Source organism: Cannabis sativa, chromosome 4 (genome assembly GCF_029168945.1).
Source record: "Cannabis sativa cultivar Pink pepper isolate KNU-18-1 chromosome 4, ASM2916894v1, whole genome shotgun sequence".
NCBI lineage: Eukaryota > Viridiplantae > Streptophyta > Magnoliopsida > Rosales > Cannabaceae > Cannabis > Cannabis sativa.
The window spans coordinates 67536745-67544611 of record NC_083604.1 but is presented as its reverse complement, the minus strand read 5'-3'; the positions used below and the strand labels follow the sequence as shown (position 1 = coordinate 67544611).

Sequence of the window (7867 nt, the reverse complement as noted above, 5' to 3'; positions counted from 1 at the left end):
ATCAGACTAAAAAATTATTGCTAAATAATTATTTTTAGTAGTGAGTGCTACATTTACAAGCTACCCGAGTGCTCAATATAGCAATACTCTTTTTAAATTTATATGTATTTACACATATAATTAATACAAGTACTTTTTATATATATTTAAAGAGGTTCCAATAATAATTAAGTCAAATGAAAATGAAAGCTAAGCTGATCTAATTAAGTAATTACAAGATAAGATCGACGGGGAGAGGCCCGTGAGAACAAGTAAGGTAACGTTTTGTAAATGACAGAAAAATACTGTTTATACATACATTACATATATGTATATGTATGTATATATATGTGAATGTATATGTATGAAAAGATTAATTAATAATATATATTTTGTGCCTCACGGGAATCTAGCCAACCCTCTCACGTGTTCCTCATCTCCATATCATATGTATGTATGTATCGATCACACTCTCTTTCTCTGTACATACATGTAGAGTGTGAGTTAGTATATATATATAATGTGAAGCTACGTTGCTTATATATACATGATATAATCTGGCTGTCATGTATCGACATATATAAATATGTATATATTATATATATGTTATTTCATTTTACGGCGGAAACACGTTTCTCCACCACCATACATTATAAGCTTTGTTCCTTATAACGTCTTTGGTCGGTTGCGCTTTTGTCTCTCTTTTCAAATTTCTTAATTAAACTCTTCACCTGTAATATATATAAAAAAAATTGTATATATTTTTGGATTAAACACAATAGATAATTTGTGATCTTTGACCTTTACTTATTATTAGAGAGTTTATTAATTAATGTAGTGTATTATGATTATATAGATAGTAATAATGTATATAGAATACTTACCCTAAAAAATATTCTCCCAATACTTTTTCTGATTACTTTCCTAACAGTTTTCAGTGTTTTTATTCATCGAGAGATCCATTGATATAAGTAGTAACTGTAAGGAAATTATGAGTAAATACAAACCATATGAAATACGTAATTAAACTATTTATTATATCGAATCATATAGATACCATGAAAAAATCGAAAATGCCTTAACCTATAAATTCTTTGAGTTTAAATCCCATAAATTTTGAATCTACAAAACAATACTAATTGAGTGGCGCGCGTTAGTGTGGATATTCAGACTTTATCAAACAAATATATAAGATTGTTAATATATTATTATTTTATATGTAGAGTTATAAATTATAAAATTAATTTTAAATTTACTTACTTATTATGATAGGAGCAATAAGGACATTATCCGAATTCATCGCGATCAAACGATCGAACAATGCGCTGCAATAGGACGAGAGGCCCTGCCTGAATGTCAATGGAACCAAGATTTAAAAATACATATTTTGCATTCAATCTGTTAAGCAGCCGAACCTGCATGTATATGATAAAAATAGACAATTAATAACAAACTCCCCTAAAAAATTATCCAATTAATTAAGAGTTGAGTATTAAACCTGCACCAAATTGTTATTGGTTGGGCTCCTATAATTTGCAGTTTGGAGAAATCTCTTATGTCAGTCATTTGAAGCCATATCGAGTCATTCCTTGTCCCCACTACAAAAAATTGATATTTTTAGTGACAACTTTTTAGTCACAGCATAAATTTTTTGTGACTAAATGTAACTTTTAGTCACAGCAAAAAGTTACTTGTGACTAAAATATAATATTTAGTTACAAGTTGTCACGAATTTAGTTTTAGTCACAACAAATATTGTGACTAAAAATACATTTAGTCACAACAAATTGTAATTTTTGTGACTAATACTTTTAGCCACGGACATTTTAGTCACAACACAATAATGATAATTTATAATTAGCCACACTACAAGAAATGTCACTTTTACCAGCACAGTTCGCTGGCAAAGAGATCAAAGTTTTACCAGCGTACATTTGCAGTGGCTAAAATTTAACTTTTACCAGCACATTTACGCGCTAGGAAAAGTCTTTTTTGCCAGCGCTTTTCATTTTATGTTGGCAAAAATTCTAATACCAACATTGATTTGCCAACCCCCTTTTACCAACACATCATAGGGAAATTCTATTTTACCAGCGCAATACTAACTTTTGTCACACAAAAATGTGCTGACAAAAGTGACATTTCTTGTAGTGCCACAACTTTTTATTCTTTAGTCACAAATTTTGTTGTGACTAAAAGTAAGATTTTTTGTAGTGCCCAAACATATCTTCATCAACACTAAATTCTATTAATTTCACTTTTGGCCAATTTCCCAACTGAGTTCTAAATATAAATCAACTTCAAAGTCATTCGAGGGGAAACGTAACAATTCCCATCAACATGCTTATTTGCCCTCTTATAGTGTTTTAGAGTAGTGATGGAAATTTGACCCAAGGAGACGGGTACCCACCTCGAATGGGATGGGAATTACCCGCCTTAATGGGTAATAAGGCAAGAGTGGGGTGCAATTTTATATACCTGAAGAGATTTTGGGGTGGGGTCGGGGTGATACTATCCAGTCCATACTCAACCCAGATATATAGTTTCCAAATATTTTATATAGTTTTCTAATTATTACGTACGAAAGTTATTGGGCATACTTACAAAGTTGACTATTAATCTTTCCTAATAAACTGTGTAATAAAGACTTTATAATACGTAGAATGTTTGTTTATTTTAAAGTCAATATCTTGTTTTATATTTTTATTTCAAATTACATTACGTTTTTTTATTATTATTAATTATTGTATTAATTTTAATGGGTATCCAATGGGTCCCCATATTCAATGAGAATTCTCCTACTCTAAATCTATTAGAGATTAAGCAGGGCGGGGGCAGGGATGGGGGACATAAATGAGAAATGGGAACGGGATTGAGAGGTGCATTATTACCCGTTTATTACCCACACAATTTCTATCCCTATTTTAGAGGCTGTGTTGGTGTACAAAGTGAATCTTCTAATTTTTGTCTCTTCGGCTGCTAGGTTATTTTTGAGGCTCATGCGTATATCAAAAAATATTTAAAGTTAGAATTTTCATTAATTAATAAATCAAATAAGTTAAGTAAACTAATATAAACATTAAAGTTTCTTTATCTGATCAAAGATAGACCTTTGGCCATGCTACAAAGTAGCCTACCACTTCACCTAGTCCTATGCCTTCATGATCGATAAGATTTGGAAGAAGAATATTTTCTACAATGACTTGTTTGATGAATACTTGACGATCTTTGATGTATAAGTAATCAATATGTGGGCTGAGAACTTTCTAAATTTCTAAATCAAACATGAAATAATACAAGAAATTGACTATAGTTATAATTTTACATTAAATCAATTTTAAAAATAATATTAATATTACTTCTTCCAAAAAAATATATATTCAATTAAGTGCTTACATATGTATAATATTTAATTAGTTAAATTAATTTTCACACATCTACGAATATTTACTACAATATAATTTAACATTTTTTTCTTTAATATGTATGTTTTTTTAGAGAAATTTATTCTAATTTTATTGAAATATTAACAGCATAACGACTATAATTGGACATCCCCAAAAATTTTAAATATACAATAAACAACAAACAAAGCACACAAAACAAACAAAATAACACTAACAATAAAAAAAAATTCTACCCATCCGATCGCAGTACATGCATCAGTAGAACTTAATTCACTACGCTATTCAAACTTATCAAACACTACAGAAAAATTAAATTTTGCCGGCGAAACTACGAAATTACGTCGGGAAAAGTTCCCATCGGCACAGTTAGTTAGTTTCACCAGCGAAACAAAGAAATTTTTTGCCTCCTAAATTTAGTTTTGCCAGCAAGTTATTTTGCCGGTAGTAGTTCCTTTTACCAACGAAATTAATGAAATATTTGGTGAAAGTGGGTGAGCTAAACTGCCAAAGGTGATTCTTTTTTCACAGTTTTTTAGCTTTACCAGCGTTATATATTGTTAGGCTAATTTTAGTCTAAGTTTTGGGTCATATTTTTCGGGTACTTTTCGCTCTTTGTTTCTAGTTTTAGGGCTATTTTATGCTTGATTCTTTTGTTTCAGATCCCTGGATTTTTAAAGAAAGTATTCATAAGAATCGAGAACAAGAGATGAAAGAGTTGAAAAGAAAATGCACAATGAACTTTTCTGCCTAAGCCCGTCGCAATGGGCATAATCCTTCGCCGCAACGAGAGTTGGCAGGAAGTTTTGCTATTTTTGTTGATAATCCTTCGTCACGACAGGCATATTCCCATGCCGCGACAAAGCCTTAATGACGAGATTAATTTTTGGGCAATTTCATAATTTCACGAATTTTAAAGAGAAAGCTTGGTTCAATTAGGAGGAGTTCATGAATTTTGAGGATTATTCAGATTTGGAGCCCTAGAAACAAAGGAGAGCACTTCAAGAACGGCTTGTGGTGACCTGGATCGATTGCTTCAACCAGTTCTTTTCTCCTCTCTTAATTTTTCTATGTTATTTTATAGTTTCAATTTTAATTATGGATTTGACTATAGAGATAATGAACTAAACTCCTATTTGGGGAGATGATGAATGTTGATTGACATTATTTTTAGTTAATGATAATTGTTATTTGTCCTTTCTTGATTGTGAATTTATCTATATTTGTGTTAATTACATGCTTAAGATTGATCACCTTTTGCATGCTTTATAATCCCAATTCAAAATCTAAGAAAGGGAGAATTGGGAATGCTAAAATTAGATAAACTAGGTTTTGATGTGAAATGAAAGTATTTACATAGCCTAAGTGACCTTGAAATTATTGCTTAATGTTGATTATATGTTTGTCTAATTCAGAGATGATCAAATAACATGTGATTTAGGGCCTAAAAGATTTGGAAAGAGTTAGGTTAATTTTTATAATCTGTCATTTACATTGAGAAAGATAATAGTAATTAGCTTTAACAATCGGGTAATTAAATCAACATGATTCTTTTTCCTAATTCCTCATCCTTGATTAAATACATTTTTATTGCTTAATTTATTATCTAGTTATTCTTTATTTTTAGCTTCAATAAAAATTATTGTTTGTCAAATAGAAATATAAGTCTAATTTAGTGGTATTCAGTTCAATTTTCGGTGGGATCGACCTCACCTGTGTGAGTACTACTTGATTACGTGCACTTGTGTAGCTATTCATATTTTTCGTAACAAGTTTTTGGTGCAGTTGTTGGGGAATTGTTTAAAAATTGATATTACAAAAAATTAGACTAAATTCTGCGTTGGTTTTCTATTCTTACTTCTTGCTAACTATTTTGTCTTAATTTTTTTTTCTATCCTACCTAGTGCTTTTGGTATATGCGATGTTAAGGAGCTAGTTCAAGAATGCATGTTGATCTTGAGATTGAGAAGACCTGTAGACATAATAGAAGGAAAAGAGATACAATGAGGGCTAAACCAGAAATTGTCATGGCTGACAATGCCAATAATAGAAATACTGGAAATAATAGACCAGGCAAACAGTCGTAATCCCCCTGACCGTAGCCTGAGGGACTATGTTCTTCCAACTTTGACGGAGGTTCAGTCTTGTATAAGACCACATGCCGTAGAAGCCAATAACTTCAAAATAAAGCCAGCCATACTCCAAATGGTGCAGTCTTCAGTCCAGTTTGGTGGACTCCCCTCTGAAGATCCAAATTTGCATTTGTCTAATTTCATGGAGTTATGTTTTAAAGTGAATGGAGTTAGCGATGATGACATCCGCCTGAGACTATTTCCATTCTCGTTGAGGGAGCGAGCTAAAAGTTTTCTGGTATCCTTGCCACCCAACTCCATTGATACGTGGGCTGATTTGGTGACAAAGTTCTTGTCAAAAAAAAAATTTCCTCCAGCTAAAGCTGCCAAGCTGCGAGGAGAAATTAATAATTTTTGTCAACTGGACAATGAATCTCTCTATGAGGCATGGGAGAGGTTAAAGGATCTCATTAGAAAATGTCCATATCATGGGATCAAAAAGTGGATGTTGGTTCACAATTTCTACAATGGGCTGATTGGTAACAACAGAACAATTATAGATGTCGCAGTTGGTGGGGCATTTATGAGAAAAAGTGCAAACAAGGCGTATGATTTGGTAGAAGATATGGCCATGAATAACCAACAATAGCCAATTGAAAGAAGCCAGGTGAAGAAGGTTGCTGGTACGCTCAAGGTAGATGCCATCACCAAGTTGACAGCTCAAGTAGAGGCCCTAACAAAGTTGATGGCAGTTCAAGCAAAACAAGTTCAAGTCATTTGTGAGCTATGTGGGGGCCCGCACACCTATGATCCATGCCCCGTGCATCTAAATAGTTTGCCGATGGATCAAGCAAAAGTCATCAGGAATTATTCTCAAAACAATAACTATGGGTACAATCAAGGAGGGGATCAAAGACAGAATGTACAAAGGCGTCCTCTAATCGGCAACAATATGGGTTTTACCAGCAAAGAAATCAGCCCCAACAGAATCAACAGCAACCACAACAATAAGGTTCTAGTGGAGGGTCAAGTCTACAAGCAGATTTGTTGCTACAGTTTATGACAGAGACTAGATCATCCATTAAAGCCTTAGAGAATCAGATGGGGCTATTGGCGACTCAAATAGCTACTCGCCCCCAAGGTAACTTGCCTAGCACAACAAAGGTGAACCCAAAAGAAAATTGTAAGGCAATTACCTTGAGAAGTAGGAAGAAGTATGAGGGACCTAGTGAGAGACCACCAGTGGAAGAAGTGGGTCAAGATCTACAGGCACCTACACCAGATGAGAGGAAGATTACTGAGGGTCTGACATCAAAAGAAGCTTCTCCACCAGTTAGCATTGACAACCATGTGAAAATCCCTTATCAGCAGAGGCTCTGAAAGACCAATTTAGACAAGCAGTTTTCAAAGTTTCTAGAGGTATTCAAAAATTTGTACATTAACATCCTCTTTGTAAAAGCCTTGGAACAAATGCCAAGCTATGTAAATTATGAAAGAAATCATGTCCAAGAAGAGAAAAATGGAGGACTATGAAACAGTGGCATTGATCGAGGAGTGTAGTACAATATTGTAGAAGAAACCTCCTTCCCAAACTTAGAGATCTTGGGAGTTTCACCGTACCTTGTACCATCGGGAGAATAGAGGGGATGAATGCACTTTGTGATCGGTCGTTGGTTCATCCAAGGGGGTTCATCAAAGATGTTCTAGTCAAAGTGGATAAATTTATCTTCCCAACAGATTTTATAGTTTTGGACATGGAAGAAGACAGCAATGTAGTAATTATTCTTGGGATACCATTCTTGACAACGGGCCAAGCATTTATTGATGTTTAGAATGACGAATTGAAGTTGAGGGTGCAAGGGGAAGAAGTGGTCTTTAATGTTCTTAAGGCAATGACTTTTCCAAACGCTAGTGACAACTGTTTCTGTGTGGATCTCTTGACAATATAGTGGAGAAGAAAAAGTTGATGGAAGATTCATTAGAAGTGAGTTTGACTGAAGAGGATCTGAATGAGCAAGATGGAATTGAGGTGATGGAATATGCAAAATAGCTTGCTCCTATGGGCCATTGAATATAAAATACTTTGAAGAGTTACTCACAAGTGGGACCCAAAACGAAATAATTCAAAGAGATGTGCTGCCCTGACACCCCCACCTAAGAGGTAAAATCAAGGTATTAAGGTCATTAGACATTATACATAGGGGTGTATGCCCCTACCGGGATGCAAGTGGTCCAATCGGCACCACAAAGATAACATACGGACCACAACTTAGACACGTAGTGCAGAGGTAACAAAAATGGAAGAGATAGAGATAAGTGTGGTACCTCTTGAAGCAGGAAAGATCACAAAGAAAGGGCAATTTGCTATGGAGTGAGTAAAGATGCCTATTACCCATATCAAAATGCAAGTGT

General features: G+C 33.9%; 1 non-coding gene across 1 annotated transcript; it reads right to left on the bottom strand.

Moving 5' to 3' along the window:
- Positions 1-5843: 5843 nt before the first annotated feature.
- On the bottom strand, positions 5844-5950 carry LOC115715394 (small nucleolar RNA R71). The gene has a single exon (XR_004011268.2). It is a non-coding gene; the product is annotated as a small nucleolar RNA R71 (small nucleolar RNA).
- Between the last annotated feature and the right edge of the window lie 1917 nt (positions 5951-7867).